Source organism: Acinonyx jubatus, chromosome C1 (genome assembly GCF_027475565.1).
Source record: "Acinonyx jubatus isolate Ajub_Pintada_27869175 chromosome C1, VMU_Ajub_asm_v1.0, whole genome shotgun sequence".
NCBI classification, from domain to species: Eukaryota; Metazoa; Chordata; class Mammalia; order Carnivora; family Felidae; genus Acinonyx; species Acinonyx jubatus.
This window is the reverse complement of record NC_069381.1, coordinates 44,627,006-44,644,137: the sequence shown is the minus strand read 5'-3', so window position 1 is coordinate 44,644,137 and position 17,132 is coordinate 44,627,006. Positions and strand designations below refer to the sequence as shown.

General features: G+C 42.8%; 1 long non-coding RNA gene across 1 annotated transcript in view; it reads left to right on the top strand.

Annotated features, from left to right (window-relative positions):
- The window catches only part of LOC106975017 (uncharacterized), a 240,249-nt gene that overhangs the window by 185,063 nt on the left and 38,054 nt on the right, over nt 1-17,132 (top strand). Inside the window, exon 9 of the long non-coding RNA XR_008294900.1 lies at nt 3,194-3,281. This is a non-coding gene — a long non-coding RNA (uncharacterized LOC106975017). The remainder of the gene's footprint in view (nt 1-3,193; nt 3,282-17,132) is intronic.

The window sequence follows — 17,132 nt, the reverse complement described above, 5'->3', positions numbered from 1 at the left end:
GTTTCTGAGTGTATGACAGATACGTTTTGAGAATTCTTATTCTCTTTAATCACAGCTTAAATCTCTACTTTGACCCCAAACTTAGGTATGTTAAAAAAAAAAAGCTGGAAGTAAATATGAGTGGTTTGTTACATTTTTATTGGACTAATTGTCAAGAGTTTGGGGTAAATCGAGGAGTTCAGTTTTGGCCTCATTTTTGAAGTTTTCTGTTCGGTATCAGGTGGAGATGTTCAAAAATCAGTTGGATCTATGACATCTGGCCCCCAAGAGAGTTCTGAATTGCAGGTTTAAAAATCACCAGCAGAGAGGGGCGCCTGGGTGGCTCAGTCGGTTAAGTGTCCGACTTCAGCTCAGTTCATGATCTTGCAGTTTGTGGGTTCGAGCCCCGCGTCGGGCTCTGTGCTGACAGCTCGGAGCCTGGACCCTGCTTTGGATTGTCTCTCTGTCTCTGTCTCTCTCTGCCCCTCCCCTACTCACGCTCTGTCTCTCTCTCTCTCAAAAATGAATAAACTTTAAAAACAAATTGAAAATCACCAGCAGAGAGCTGGAGGCTGAAGCAATGAATATGAATAGCTTATAACGAAGAACGAGAGATGAGGGGAAAGGGTGACGTCCTGTCTAAGGACACCGACTGGCAGAGAAGCCGAGGAGAAAGAACTTAAAAAGGAGCATAACAGGAACAATGTTGGAGCTAAATTCAGTGCTAGTCTTCTTAGAGAAACTAACATTTAGATGAATAAAGAGTCCTCCTGTAAACTTGTTTGATATTAGTAGTCATTCCCTGTGAGCTAGGCTGTCCCAGATCTATCTCTTGGCATTCTTTTCCCTCCCCACCCCTCCTCTCCTCTCGAGCAGGGGTAAAACATTCAGCCTGTGGAGGCTGAGAATGAAGCGTTTGCACTGAGTGGGATATCGCCTGAGATCATGTCTAAGGGTCCTTCGGAGTCTAATTGACTATGAAAAATTTATAAAACACAGATCTTACAATAACCTAGCAGTAAAAGCTAATCAGAAGACTTTGTGAGGTATTCTGCCACACACACTGTTAAGGCCAAAATAGCTGTGCAATATATTTTCCGTGGCTTTTATAAAGAAATTCTTGGAAAACCCTGCAAGCTGGCTTGGGGCTCCTCACTTATGGAACTCATATTTCTATGTCATTTCTCTCCATCTGAGGTTGAATAACTCTGAGGTTACAATTGTATTGCTCTTAAGTGGTAAGATGGTTTAGCTTTTGAAATGATGCTTCTACTCGGGGCTCTGGCAGCTAGTGGGTTTACTCTTCCTTAAATAATGAATCCACAGAAAGGAGTTAGATTGGTCTTTGGTTCGATCTCAACTCTTCTCCATAAAGGCCATTTTATATGAAGGTGTTAACCCCCAAACAGAGCAGAATTCAGTCTTCTTTGGAACCCTATAATTGAAAGATTTAGAGTTTTATGGGCAGAATCAATTCTTTCTTTAAAAATATTCTTTATTGGCAACAGAAGGTGATAGTCATTTAAGAAACAGAAAAGATGGTGAGTTAAATTTGTTGATTTGCTGAGGTGTTTAAAATATGGTTTTCATTCCTTACCACCCAGAGAAAGAAGACATATTATTCTCATTTTCTACAGCAGAAAATGCCTCCAGGGAGTGAATAACTTGCTCAAGGTCATCAAGCTAGTATGCCATGATTTGTCTGGTCTGCCTCTTAAGCCTTTTCTCTCTTTATATGTCACGATGCCTCCATAGTGTAGGGAGATAATTTCTGCTGTGTTCTTTCTGAGAAATCAGAGTTCACTTCATCCTGGAAGGTTTAGGAATGAGAGAGTAGTACAGAAGGAATCGTTACCACCACACCTCATAGGATGCATTGTTTTTACTACTGAAATCCTAAGTGTATAGAACAAAATAACAGTTCACAATATAAGCGAGAAGCATGTACTTGGGACATGGCACAGGGACTGGATCGAATTCTGAATCTGCCAATTCTAGCTCTGTGGCTTTGAACAAGGTATTTCCGGTCCCAAGCCTCAGTTTCCCCACTGGAAGAATGGAGCAATCATGCCCACCTGAAGGTGCTTCTGTTGAAATCTCAATGTCCCAGAAGCTCAAAGAGGCACGCTTTGCTAATAATTTCTGTTAGGAGTCCATAAATAAGCATGAGAGGCTACATTCCTAGCCCATTTTGAGTAGTCTGAAATTCCATCACTGAGCCAATGGGCCACAGCAAGGAAATGGGACTAGGGTGTGCGGGCAGACAGGACAGATAAAAATGACCACTAGTGAGAGAGGAGATCCACAAAGGGTGATGGGAAGGGAAGGTAAAGTCTGGCATCATTTCTACTCTGGAAGGAAAGTGGCCCACAGCTGTTCCCACATCTGCAGGAAGAGGTATGTTGGCAAGTACGTGGGATTCAGGATGGAGCATAAAGGGTTAAATGATATTTGCAATTGTTGTTCTTGTTGTTCTTGTTATGCGATTGTCTCACCTAGAGTACCGCTGGGTACAACTGGGAAGATAAACCCTAAGTAGAATTCATATATATCTATATAGATATCTATCTATAGATAGATAGATAGATAGATAGATGAAAGTACTTTGTAAATGGCAAGCACCGTAAATTTAAATTACTATCCTTCCTCTTTTATCGATGAGGATAAGTATATTTCCCTAGTTTCTATGGTTAGTAAGTGGCCAATTTAGGACTCTGAAAGCCATTGTTCTTTACCGTCCAGTTCTGTTCTTCAGTAAAGCCTACTTGAGTATATGGGTGTGATCTCACTGAGGAAAGCTTCAGATTCAACAAGTATCAAAGAAGTGCCCAGCAGGCACTGAATTAGACACTGGGAATCAGTGACATAAGAGGCCATCAAAGACCTCACCGGTTAGCACAGGAGACAGACACATAAGAAAGAAAAAAAACAAACAAGACAGTTCCCATGTTGAATACTCTGAGGATCACAGAGAAGGGAGGACTTGGTAGTGTATATTTTATTCAATTCACTGCATATCTATTATCCCCATTATGTGCTGAGCCCTGTGTTAGTTGAGGAAACAGATAAATAAGACAGAATCCATATCTTCAAGCTTATCCCCAAAAAAGGTGGCAGCACTGGAGAAATTTGCTTATTCATACTTAAATAAATACCTATTCCTTCCATATGGAGATATCTAGATCCCATTTTGTTGCTGGCTCATTTTATACAGAAATTGGAAGCTCTAATCTCTGCTTTCCGGGTCTATATTACACCGTGCCCTCTTTCCCCCGACATGTGCCTGGAGACCCAAGTATCAGGTAAAAGTCATTTCATTTAAATAAGTAGTGATGAATAGAGGTGATATAGTGAAGAAATAGCTAAACTGAATGTGGGTAAGAAAATGATACTTCAAAAGTGGTTTCATCTAATACGAGATTTGAACTTTGGCCAGTTTTCACACCTCAGCACCTTGACTGTATTGTATTTCTAGAAGGTAGAGAATATTAAACATTGTTAATGATTGATTGCATCTCAACTTTCAAGTGTTACATCAAACAGACCTTTAAAAGGGGAATTTTATTCTCTTCGAGCACATCGACAGAACTTTTTGGTTATTAAAAACTAATGCCGTGGATTTACTACGTTTAATCCAAATTTGATCCGAGAGTGAAATTCCTTTTTGGCAGCATCATCAATAATTTACTGCATCATGAGCTCTCCTTTTGGGGGCACAAAATATTGGCTAGGGGAGTTCTGGCTGACACATAATAAAATAAAGCTGACAAATGGATTGTATGGGATTTTGCCAATGCTGTACCCATCGGAGGATTCCCAAGTGAACGAGTATGGCTTTCCTTTAAGCTGCCCTCTGAGAGCTGGTGTGCACCACTGAACACCCAGAAACGTCTAGAACTTTGGAAATTTACACCTGGAATGGATATTAGTAGTCCTCTAGCCTACCCGCTCTCCTAAATCAGGAATTATTTTATTTCAAAACACCCTGATACTGGTTCAACCAGGTTCAATGGAACTTCAAAGTCACACCATTGACGCACCTTTGGGGCGCCTGGGTGGCTCAGTTGGTTAAGTGTCCCACTCTTGATTTTGTCTCAGGTCATGATCTCACAGTTCATGGGTTTGAGCTCCATGTCAGGCTCTATGATGTTGGTGTGGAGCCTGCTTAAGATTCTTCTCTCTCTCTCCCTTTCTCTGCCCTCCCCCACTCATGCTTTCTCTCTCAATCTCTCTCTCTCTTTTTCTCTCAAAAAAGAAAAAAAGCCACACCACTATTGGTTAGCTCTGAATGCTGAACACCTGATAGACGCCCCCCCCCCCCCTCAGATGCTTCTCCCCATTGGTGCTAGGTCATTCCTGGGAGCCATAGTGAACTTAGCTGTCCCTCTTTAGTACAAGCCTTGCAGATAAATGAAGAGTTTACTCTAGGCTTTTCTAATCTTCTCATTTTCAGGAAAACATTCCTGTTCTTCAACTAGACTGACTGCTCTTTTCTGGGATTTCTCTAATTTGTTGGAATCCTTTGCACATTGTGAGGTACAAACTGGTACCCAGGAGTTCAGTTAGTTTCAACACACTGCTGACCAGCTGGATGTTCAGTGATAATGAATGTGATGTATGTTATGTGCTTACCTCCAACCAGTTCCTTATGAGGGGCTGCCTGGCGTGCGATGTTGTGGAAGTTTCTAACACTTTCTCTGAGCTCTCATGTTATCTCTGGGCTTGGCCATGTCTGCCACAGGTGCCTGAGGTGAGAGTGGTGGCCGGTTTGCCAATGCTGTAGATTTAAGGACCCACTGATTAAACATCTCTCCAAGTTTCCCTACAGAGTTACTCAAAGCAAAAACTAAAAAGCCTGGTCGCTTTTATTTCCTTAAGTTCTTTTAATGGTAAAGTATTCTATTTATCCTTTGAAGACATCCTCCTCATCGGGTTTAGTTGTTTAGTTCCACTTATCCCTGAAATTGAAGTATTGGCCAACAGTGACCAAGCTATGGAATATTCCATAATGAAGGGAAATCATAACTTTGTGCTAAGATGGCTTATTCAGATATTCTTTTGAAATCGGTGACTGTCTCCGAAGATGATGGTGATGATAAAAATAAGTAGCATTTTATTGGTGTTTTACAGTTTTCACATCACCCTTAGATACATTCTTCCCTTCGATCCTGTGATACGCTTGGTATTAAGCTTCCTATTTTAATCTGAGAAGATAATTTTGGAATATTTAAGTAACATGCCCAAGAGCATTTGAGCAAGATGTCCTATTGAATCCAGTTTTGTTTGTTTGTTTGTTTGTTTACTGCGAAATCTGAAACTTTCCCCATGTAGGATGGGCTCTGGGGACATTTGTTCTTACCTGTCTTTGCCAGCTCAACCGCCCTACTCCTTTATCAGTAACTGCTCTTCTCTTCCTATGGCAACAGCACCTGCCATGCCTACCCTCTCCTGTGACTAAATCTCTCTCCATATCCCAATAGCAGCCCCCTCCCCCGTCCTTTCAGAACTTAGAGGGGGCGATGGCCTCTAGCTCTGGCTGGGCAGGGAGAGAGGGTATGCCCGGGAGAAGCTAGAGCAAATTATGATTGCAGTCCCCAAGACGTTCGCCAACCCACACTGGTTCGCTTAACCCTGACCTGAACTCTAAATAGGCCTTTCATTAAACCCTCTTCAATTACGCCTTTGAGTGTGATTCTTTTCCTGTCAAGGCCCTGACTGATACCACTGACCCAGGGCAGACACGTCTCTGCCGCCTTTCTCTGATTTACAAGGCACACTGGGTCTGAATGACACCAAGACTGGATCGTAAAGAGAGGCTGCCCCATTCTTTGGTGGGAACAATCATGAAAGCACAACCCAATCTGTTTTGTTGGGAATAGTCTCTTAGGAAAGATAACTCCCCACATTCAGGACCATACAGGACCTTGGGGATTTCTCTAACTTTAGGATTATCGGGAGGAAGGTGCTGTTTGGATTCTCAGCCAAGTTTGATTTATTAACCCATCTTATTTGTGTTGCAACAGAACCTCTCTTTCCTGATAACATAAGTTTCAATTACCTAGTCCACCATCTAGGTGTATGTATGTCTATATGTGTGTGTGTGTGTGTGTGTGTATCTGGTGTGTGTATCTATGTATCTATCCCCACCCCCTCAAAAAAAAAAAAAAAACTCAAACAACTTCTGGTGTGAATATGGCAAAGTTTATTTTTGAAACCATCTATTTAAACTGTTTAATGAATCCTAAAAGCATTAAGTGGGAAGTAGCCCATTAGTTTCCCAGCAGTGTTCTTTTATAGCCGCTAGGCTTTCCGTAGAATTTAATATCCTATCTTTTTGAGGCCTTCATAAATTTCTTCCTTTCTCAGCCTCTTACGCACACAGGCCATGATGGCTGGAATGCTGTCTTATGCTGTTTCTTTAATACAAACGTAGTGGCTTTTCTCTCATAAGTTATTAACGTGTGTGCAATATAACGATATCACTCAGACATATGCGTAGGAAACATATATCACTCAAGGATTTTTAAAGATCTTTTAGCAGGGAATTCAGGGCTTTCCAAAGTGCTAAAAGGGCTGGAAGTGTGGACAGTAGCTGTATATCTAGGAATGCCCCCGAGCATTACAAGAATCACACTTCCTCCCCACACCCCAGACCTGCTGTTTCTGGGCGGTTGGAAAGTGAGGAATTTGGGGATAGCTACTGAAACTACTGAGTTCAAGAGCATACCTCAGGGGCTACTATCCAAGGAAGCTCCCGGTGCTGTCACCACCTTGACCTCTAGGAATGTGGTAATTGGGCAAAGCGACACTGAGTCTGCTCAGGGCTTTAACTATCTTGACAGTAGAGCCGAAAGACAAGTTGCTGCAATGACACTCTAGAAGAAAATGCCCAAGTCTCAGGCATGATGATGACCACTGTCTTACTCCCCCCCCTAAAATCTCCAAGTCCTAATTTGCATCCTGAACTGTTGCCTCAAAGGACTCTGGGAAGAGTGGTTTTTCATTTAGCTTTCCGTAGTGCAGGGAAGTATGGAACATCGAAAGGAGGCTCATGCTAATCAACTCTACCTGCCCCAGCGATACAGCGAGCTTTGGAGGCAGATAGGCCTAATTTTAGTATTTTTTTTTTAACCTTCTTTATTCATTTTGAGAAAGAGAGGCAGTTAAGCCTAGTTTTAGTCTTTTAAAAAAAATTTTTTTAAAGCTTATTTACTTATTTTGAGAGACAGATGGACATAGAGAGAGAGGGAGAGAGAATGTGAGAAGGAGAGAGAGAGAATCTCGAGCAGCCTCCGCTTGATGGATGGGTAAGAGTTCTCAAACTGGGTACCAAGTTACCCTGGGGTGCCAGAGCAGTCAGAGGGGCATCTCAGGATAGCTTAAAATTTCAAAGGAAACACAGTGATATTTGACATCTATTGGACTCCAAGGTATTAGCCTGAGGTAGTTCACGGTCTCAACATTATGCTCCTTTCCTTTTGATGATGTCATATCTCCTTGAAAATGCATTTTCAACAGCTACCGTCGTATCAAGCTTATAACGCACAAAAACCAATTGTGCATTGTCCAATTTGATTCCGATATTTGAGAAAGGGTACAAGGTTTGAGAAAGGGCACAATGCCCCATAGGCCCACAAACCTCACGAGTCAGTATTATGGGCTGAGTTGTGTCCCCCTAAACTCATATGTGGAAGCCCTAACCTTTGGTACCTCCCAATGTGACAGTATTTGGAAATAGCGTCTTTTAAAAAGGCAATTAACGGGCACCTGGGTGGCTCAGTCGGTTAAGCGTCCGACTTCGGCTCAGGTCATGATCTCACAGTTTGTGGGTTCGAGCCCCGCGTTGGGCTCTCTGCTGACAGATCAGAGCCTGGAGCCTGCTTCGGATTCTGTGTGTGTCTCTCTCTCTGACCCTCCCCTGCTCATGCTCTGTCTTTCTCTCTCTCAAAAATAAATGAACATTAAAAAAAAAAAAAAAATAAATAAATAAATAAATAAATAAAAAGGCAATTAAGTTAATGAGGCCAATAAGACAAGGCCTTTAAGTTAATAAAGACCAGTGTCTTTCTAGGAAGAGAAAATTGGGGCCCAGAGAAGGACGCAAGGACAGCAGGGATGCATGTGCACAGAGGAAAGGCCACAGAGGACACAGCAGGAAGGCAGCCATCTGCAAGCCAAGGAGGGAGGCCCCAGGAGACCTCAAACCTGCCGACGTCTTGATCTTGGCCACGAAAATTTTCATCCTATCACAGCCTAGAAGAGAGGGGCTCAACCGTGAAATTAGAGATGAAATGAAGGAACCAGTCGTGAAGGTGCGAGGAGAACGGAATACTGAAGAGAGCACTGGAAGCTCAGGCAGTCATCAGAGGGGCAGGCTCCATATTGCTGCCTGGCATCAGATGCAGACGTGCTGTTCTAGTGCGAGCTTTGTCCTTCATCAGCTCTGTCCCCGCAGCAAGCCGTCTCCACCCTTACCTGGATCATGTGATCGTTCTGCTTCTCTAGGAGACAAAGCTGCACGATGCAGCAGCTTGGAATGGAATACCCATGCACAGCCTTTGCTACGCAGCCAGAATTCCTGCTGCGTATGCCTCAGTCCCTTCAGGCAGAGAAGCTGCAAAAGTACTGAGTGAAGAGGAAGGACACTCCTGGTCTCCAAACAGAGTTGATCAGGGCAGAAGGAGAAGGGAGAGTCTTTCTGTAACTTGTTCCAAAAGGCCATTAAATAGTGTCTGGTTTTAACCTTCTAAATATAATCTGTCCAAGCACATGTTGCATGTGGATGTGTGTGTGTGTGTGTGTGTGTGTGTGTATAAAATATACATATCTGTCTATCAAAGTGGGACTTTGATAAAATTCGCAGTATGGACCATCAACAGGGAGTGTGGACACATAGGATTTGTACTGACCTTCAAGACGTTGTTATGTTTTGCTGTTGGCTTACACTTACTGGGTGCTTATTCTGTATCTTCACGAAGAGTAGCTCTTTTAAGACTCACACTGACCTTAAGAAGTTGGCACTATTAACGTCATTGTTTTCGGAGAAGAACTGACGTGCAGAAGGGTTGGTGACTTCTTCAAAGTGACACAGCTAGTAAGAGGTGGCAGAGCCAGGATACAAATCCAGGCAATCTGATTGCAGAATGCCGTGTTGCCTCTGTCGTACTTTATCGTGTGCACGTAGGTAAGCTTCCATCAGCCCCTTCACTCTTCTCCTGACTTCCACAGGACCTGACAACAACACGAAAGGGCCCTGGGTTTGCCGTTGCGTGCAGAGTCACGCAGAGGACTGTGCCACAGGCAGGGAGACGAATTAGGAGACGGTGGCAAAATCCAGGCAAGAGACCAACTTAGGAATTGGCAGAAGGAATGCACCTGGTTTCTCCCCAGATAATTTCAGGCCTCAGAAATGACAAAACGCCATTCTTCCTTGGAACCCGCCTCTCTCTATCTTAATATTCGTGCTGGTGCCCCTCATTCCAGGCAGTGATTTCATGGGCGCTTTGGAATCAGCTGGGAATGTTCTCCTGGGCCCTTCTCAGCTATGCAGCCTTCGACGGTAACGCCCCATTTTTCAATAGATTCTCATTTCCCTCTTTTGCAGCTCCTCTCCCTCACCAGTTATTTCTTGACCTTTCATCTTCTGAAGGCTGCCTAGCATGCAGACGGACAGCTTCCTTGGAATTTTTAGCTGACAGATGTGATCGCAAGTTCCCTGCCGTTGCCTGAAAATAAAGGGATCAGAACGCAAAATCGTCCCTGGTCTTTAAGAGAGGGATGATAAAGTAAGTGTCGGGGGAGGTGGTAATGAGAAGACCATACCTACTCCTGGTTTCCATCTGCACACACTCACAGCGCCTCTCGATGAGGACTCCTAGAGGCGGTGGAATTTTGTGCCCAAGTATGTTTTTTACTGTGAGATTCCACGTGGACCAAGTTGCACGTGGCCAGAATTTCAGCGAGAAAGGACTGGAACATTCTGTTTTGCCATGTCATTGTTTGTAAAGGCAGGACAGTGATTATTTTATGAATTTTTGAAACAGTAGGAAGAGAATTAACTGGGATTGTCAGAAACCTGAGTGTGGAATTTTATTCTAGCACTCTGTAGATATATGGGGTAATCATCCACACAGCACAGGGGTTTTTGTGGAATAATCAGGAAACACACAGCCATTTTGGTTTCTGTGCACAGCACTTCTTTGGAACTTCCTTTGTGTAGGTTACCGGTAATGCTCATGATGTGAAATCCAGTGGCAGCCCTTATGTTTTCACCTTACTCACCCAGTTAGCAGTATTTAACACAGTCGATCCTCTATCCTTTCTAGCTCGCACGGTTGGCTGCTTTTCTTCTCTGACGCCTCGGTGGGCTTTGTCAGTTTCTCCTCCCGTGTCTGATGGAAAGGTCAGCGATCATATTCTTAGCTCGCCAGCTCTTCTTTCTCCGCGCTCCGTGCAAAGCGATCTCACTTGACCTTTCCAGTAGTATGTTTCATGGACATCTCAAACTTCACGTGCACGCACCAGATATTTATTGGTTGATTACTGACCTGCATTCGCTGCCTTATGTTCTCCGGGAACTGCAAGGACTTGAAACCTCCGAACGACAACGCCCAGACTCCTAAAGCTGTTGACTTTCACATCAGGTTCTGCCAGTAAAAGGGATTACATGGAGATGAGGGAGGGAAAGCAGTTCAAAACCATTGTGCTTCTGGCAGGACCTCTGACAATGGCGACCCTAATGTCTTCCTGCTCAGTGGCAGCTGCCATGGTTCCAGCAGTTTCTGTAATGATGGTTTGAGCAACTTCAGTAGTAGAGGTTGCTGCAGTATTTGGGAGAGCAAAGAGGGCCCCTGCGAGGCAGCAGGAACTGATGGTTCCCTCACTGTTGGTGGCTAAGTGTGGCTCCTGAGCTCGGTCCCATTGGGGGCACCAGCTACCCCATCTCTGTGTAATATCCCACCCCCTTCTGCTTTCCAGTCCTTTCAATACCGTAAGCCTAGCAAACTTACCCATTAGTCACAACAGGCATGGCACCTAGAGCCCACAACAGTTTTAGGGACCCCAGAAGTTTTTAATTAGTATTTTTTAATCAGAAAGAGAAGAAATGAATGGAGGAAAGAGCCCATAAAAAGCAGGAGTACCTAGCTATAATGCAAAAGCTATAATGCAACCATGATCTGTGCAACCGTTTTCCAGGAACAAATTCCTCTTAGCGTGAGAAGCTGATAGCTTCTGCTTTCCTCATTTGGACACTGGCTAAGTCAATGCTCCAAATGGTACTCTTGATTCCTACCCCTGACGTCCCTGTTCTCCCCTGTCCATATCTCTCTCTCAGGGAATGGTGTCATCATTCACCATAAACTCAGAGACCCAGCCATTATCCTTGAGTCCCCACATCTAAAACATTACCAAATCCTTCTACCCGTTCAATGGACACGACATATCTCAACTCTGCCCACTGGTCTCCGCTTCTGCTGGTACCAGTTTGTCCAAGCCACTGTCAGGGCTTTCTTCTTGGCCTCAAAAACGAAACAAGACCTGGTTAGCCTGCTCCATAAGGCTCTGTGTTGTCTGGACCCTGCCTCCTCCCCCAGTATGTTTTCGTGTTCCCCAACCCTTGCTTACGCACCCAGTGTGGTAGGTGGGTTGCATTAATGGCCCCAGCTTTTCATGCTTCCCTGTTCCCATGTCTTTTGGTAGTACCTTCCCACACAGACTATGAGCTCATGTCCTTTACATGCTAACCTCACAGGTAACTACCTAAAATTGCCCCACCTCCCCCACACGTCCTAGTGCACTGTTGGAGACATTGCAGAACTGGTTTCAAAGGTGGGCCCCATTATTTTGTAGCTCTGTGACCCCTTAAGCTCTGAGATCTAGTTTCCTCATATGTAAAATGGGAATAATAAAGACCTTGTAGGGCATCATGAGAATTTAGTGGAATAAAAAGACATAATGCTGATCCATGATGGATCCTTAGCAAGAGTAAGGTTCTCTTATGAAATGTCACCGGCAATATTTTAAAATTAACTCCTGTTGGGGCGCCTGGGTGGCGCAGTCGGTTAAGCGTCTGACTTCAGCCAGGTCACGATCTCGCGGTCTGTGAGTTCGAGCCCCGCGTCAGGCTCTGGGCTGATGGCTCAGAGCCTGGAGCCTGTTTCCGATTCTGTGTCTCCCTCTCTCTGCCCTTCCCCCGTTCATGCTCTGTCTCTCTCTGTCCCAAAAATAAATAAACGTTGAAAAAAAAATTTTTTTTAAATAATAAATAAATAAATAAAATTAACTCCTGTTTTTCATTTAGGAGCCTACCCACCTACCCAGCAGGGTCAATAAGACAGAAACGGCTTTGAGGAATAAAAATATCCTTGTAACTCTGCTTCAGCAAGTGTTTTATAATTACAGTAAGCGCTGAGAACCTTGGGGTGCACTGTATCCCAATGTCTTCATATTCACCACAGGTCTGTGCCCGTGCGTGTAGTAGACCAGGGACCCAGGAGACGAATAACATTGAACTCCGCACATGAGTGTGTTTTACGAGCGTTTTCCTGAGGATCACAGTGGAGGCATTTATGGTTGCAGAAAAAGAGACTTTTCAAGAGTCACCTCATGGGGCAAGAGACACCAAAGTGGTTATAAAAAGTAAGGCACCTCTGCATAGCGCGTGTTTTGGAAAGCAGGGCTGTCGAGGCCTTGGCATCGTCACCCCTCTGGTTCCCCAGGTCGTCTTCATCTTCTTTTTTCCCTCAGGAGCTGTGAGATCTAAAAAACAGGTGAGGTTGATTGAAACAGCTTCTGCTACTGAAAGATTCCACTCCTTAAAACCAAAAAATTTAAAAAGGGATAAAAGCTGCCTACAAAGGATTTTTTCCTCTGGACAGCCCTGTCATTTACGACACACAGGGCTCAGCCTTTGGCTGCCATCAGCCCCGAGAAAACCGTTGAACTCTTTCTGCCTGTGTTTTGTGTTTCTCGATATTACAGCTGCCACTTGGATTTAGGTGTTTCCACAGAAAGAGTGGACAAAGAGGTCCATGCTTTTGAAGGAACAGAATCACGTTCTAGAGGAGAAATCAAAGCAAAGGGCAAATTTGGGTTCGAGGAGTCCCTGCCTCAGACATCCCTGGAACTGGTTACCTCAATGGCAGAAATGCCAGGTGTATTCTCTTGCTCACAGAGAAGTTTTCTTAAACACAGAGAAGTTAAAGAAACTTTAACTTCTCTGTGTTTACCTATTACTACCCAGCATACTTTCTTTTAGCAGTTGATGTGAGGGGAATTCCTCTTACGTTATAAAATTAGTGGGTTCCACTATCTATCACTGTCCTTATCCACCTGTCATCCCCAAAATGAGGAGATAAGGAACATTCAAGAAAGTCATGGAGGAACACTGTTTCTCAAGAGTTATTTTCTGGAGCATTAGATGGATGATTATATTAATAAGCGTTCTGAGAGAAAAGATCCTGTGGTCAAGTGAGGTTGGGAAATGCTTCTTTAGTTAAGACGAAATAATCTCTTTTCTGCGGAACTTCTTAAAAACTTTATCTATGAGTTTGTACTGTCAGCATCCAACACTGGGATCTGGCCTGTGAAAGATTTGATAAGAACGTGCTATTCACATCTTATGGGATTTTAATGGAAAAACAGAGTAAAAAAAAATAAAGTTCCTGTTTTCAAGTCAGTCATTGCCTAATGGGGAGAAGATCCCATAAATAGACTATTAAAACCAACTAATAAAAGGGTAACAGTGAAGACAAATATGGAGAGGACTGTGGAGGCTCAGTAGAGGGAAACTGACTGAGCAGGGGGAGCCAGTGCTTCCTGGAGCAGGTGACTCTGGAGCTGAGCCTTCACGATGAGTGCATCGTTCCAATCCCGTGGACAGGAGCCTACCTTTTCTGGTCATCTACATGGAATACATGGTCCTTTGTCTTCACTAAAGCATAGAGCTTTTCTATGCCAGTATTTACATGCATATTCCTTTGTTATCTTCAGAAGCCAGACAGATCTAGATCCAAACCTCATCTCTCCCTATTACTACCTCTGTGATCTTGAGCAACGACCTGAGCCTCATCTGTTTTTCAGAATTGTCGTAAGAATTAGAGATCGTATAGCAAAGTGCCTGAAATGTAACAGATTCAACCATTTATACTATTATTACTTTTATTAGGCCTTGAGATTATAATGGATTTGCAGATACCTAATCTAAGCGTTTGCTGGGTGTAGACCAATCCCATTCTGTAATATTACAGCTTTTGTTTGAAACTCCGCTGAAATTCAATTTTGTTTAATAAGCTCTCAGACACCAAAAGACTGTAGTGCTACAGCTGGGATAATACAAAATGAATTAACCACAGATCTTGTCCTGGATCAAAAGTTTCCAGTTCAATGCTCGGAGTGGGGTAGAGTTGGAGAAACTAAGAGCATAATAATAGGCACAAGAGGTGGGGAAATCCATAGACACTAAATATGAGACACAGATAAGATACTGTGGGAGAGAAGATCACTTCCCTTTGGCAGATGAGGGAAGGCTTCCTGAAAGCAGTGATATTCAAGCAGGCCCTGAATACATGACTCATATACGGACATAAGAGATTAGCAAGGGAAGAAAGCCAGGAGAAGAAAACAGAAGAAGCAAAGTAATAATTTGTCAATTTGGCCTACTTATGTAGCTCCTGCGGGTGATACGTGGAATATAAAACCAGAAAGATAAATTGTCAACAGATTATGAAGGGCGAGAACGGCTCACTGTTCATTTGCATCAACGTGTCACTTTCAATAGCTCTATAAAATACAACAAACATCATGTAAATGCATAGCTGAGTTGACAAGAGAGGAAAATCTACAGGAACCCGAAGCACCGCAAACTTCACCAGTAAGCTCATGAGCTGACCCTGTTAGTAACAAAGGTCTTGACTTTGATGTGCCTAAGCAGACAGTGAATGAGACAATAGTCCGGAGTGCTGGGGATAGATGGCTGCATACCTGATATCCACCCACAAAGTAAGAGTCTTCCGAGCACTCTAGAAATAAAGTATACGGCTTAAAGAAATCCATCTACTGTTAGAGGAATTCCCGAATAAAATCTGTTTGTCAGCCTGGACATAAAAACAAAGTTGTCATCTGTGATAATTTGTTACCATAGACCTGCTGCACTTGCATGTGGAGGTTGAATAAATACTGCAGAAGAGACCTGGAAAAATGCAAGCTGAGAAATTAACGGAAAAGTTCTGCCAGACAGCTATTATTTTGGTAGCTCCGGGGAGAAGCAAGCACAAAACCATGCTGGCAGGACATACCAGCACACAAGGTTACAAAATATTTTTTTAAGCAGAAGCCCCATTGCAGATTAGCTCACAAGGAAAAATTATATAATTCATGAAGGAATAATCACTAGGGAGAGGTAAGAGACCAGTAAACAACGGAAGAAGACCTCCCAGAACTTTAGATAATAGAAACTATGAACTAGGTATCTTTAAAATGATTAAAAACATTAAAAAAAGAAACCGCATATATGAGAGAAGAGGAAGACATCATTTAAAATGTATCTGAGAAAGAATAAAGGTGAGAAATATAGTTTTTGATATAAAAATCATTATATAGTATAAATAGTAGCCTAGGATAAGCTGAAGAAAAATTAGTAAATTGGAAAATAGACCCTAAGAAGTTGCTAAGACTATCATTAGAGAAATACACGTGAAAAAAATTTGAGACGTGGCAAACGGAATGCAAAATAAGAACATAAACAGAAATGACAAGTGGAAGTAATAGTTGAAAGATGATAGCTAAAATGGTTCCATGTTTTCTATTAACTTCACTCACCACTATGACTACAGTCCACCCCACCGGTGTCTTTCACTGGGATTTTTTGGTAGCCTCCTACCCAACCTTCCTGCTGCTGCCCCCGTCTGTTCTACTCTCGACATCTGAAGCTGAGACAGTAAAAGTTGGATCATATCGTGTCGATCCTCTGCCCAGAACCTTCCAGTGGCTTCCTATCCCACTAGTGGTAGACGTGCATAAAAGGCCCACATAGCCCTGTTTGGCATGCCTTGTTAACTCTCTGAACCCTTAACCCCTTCGGCCCTCTGCTTTGTCCTCCCTCTCTGTTCCAGCCATACCTCCCTCCTTGCTCTTCCTCAAACACTTGAGTCAAGTTTCCCCCTCCAAACCCTTGACCTTGCAGTCTCTTGGGTTTGGATGCTCTCCCCCCACATAGCTGCATGGGTCCTTCCTTCCTCTCCCTCAGGTCTTTGCACAGATATCACCTTGTGTGTGAGGCCTTGCTTAATAATTCTATTTAAAATCACAAATCCCCCTCCCTACCCCTAGCACACCTTTATTCCCTTTTATGACTCATTTTTCCATAGCACCCATCACTTATAAAATATATTTTGTGTATTGATTCATTTATTTCTGTCCCCCATCTTCTACCCAATCCAAGAATGTAAACTTTGCACGTGATAACGTCAACACTAGTGAAAATTGGTTAACACAGTAAGTGCAGAAAAATTCATAACTTTAAATTGCTATATTATAAAAGAAGGCTGTATATTAGAATGCCAAACTTGAACCCAACAAATTAGAAACTTTTAAAAAGTGTAAGCCCAAAGGAAGAAATGAGCAGTGTAAGAACGAAAGTTAAATGCGTAGAAAACAAAGCTGTATTAGAGAGGATTGTTAAAATTAAAGCCGTTATTCAATTTTAAAACATGAATTTAAGGGAAAAACCGCCAGAGAAGCTGGTTATGAAGGAAGCAGGCAACGTTCGTAATTGGCCTTACGAGTTAAAATGTGGCCGTAACAGTAAAAGCAAGAGAGAAATGGAAAATACTGAAGCAATTCTATAGACAACTTTGTCAAAAATTTTGAAAACTCAGAAGAAATGGAACATTTGCTACCCGATTATAACTTACTACAAGTGACCCAAGAAGAAAGTGAACAGAACAAAAACAAAAACACAACACCTGAACAGATTGACAAAAGGAGATAGGATGAATTATAATGTATACACATCAAGGAGAAGGGATGGGAATGTTCCTCATTTGGAAAGAAAAAATACAAATGTATCTTTCTCACACCACATGCAAACATAGATTTTAGCTGGATATATAAAAGATAACATTTAGATGTATTTTAAAACCTGAAAAATGCCA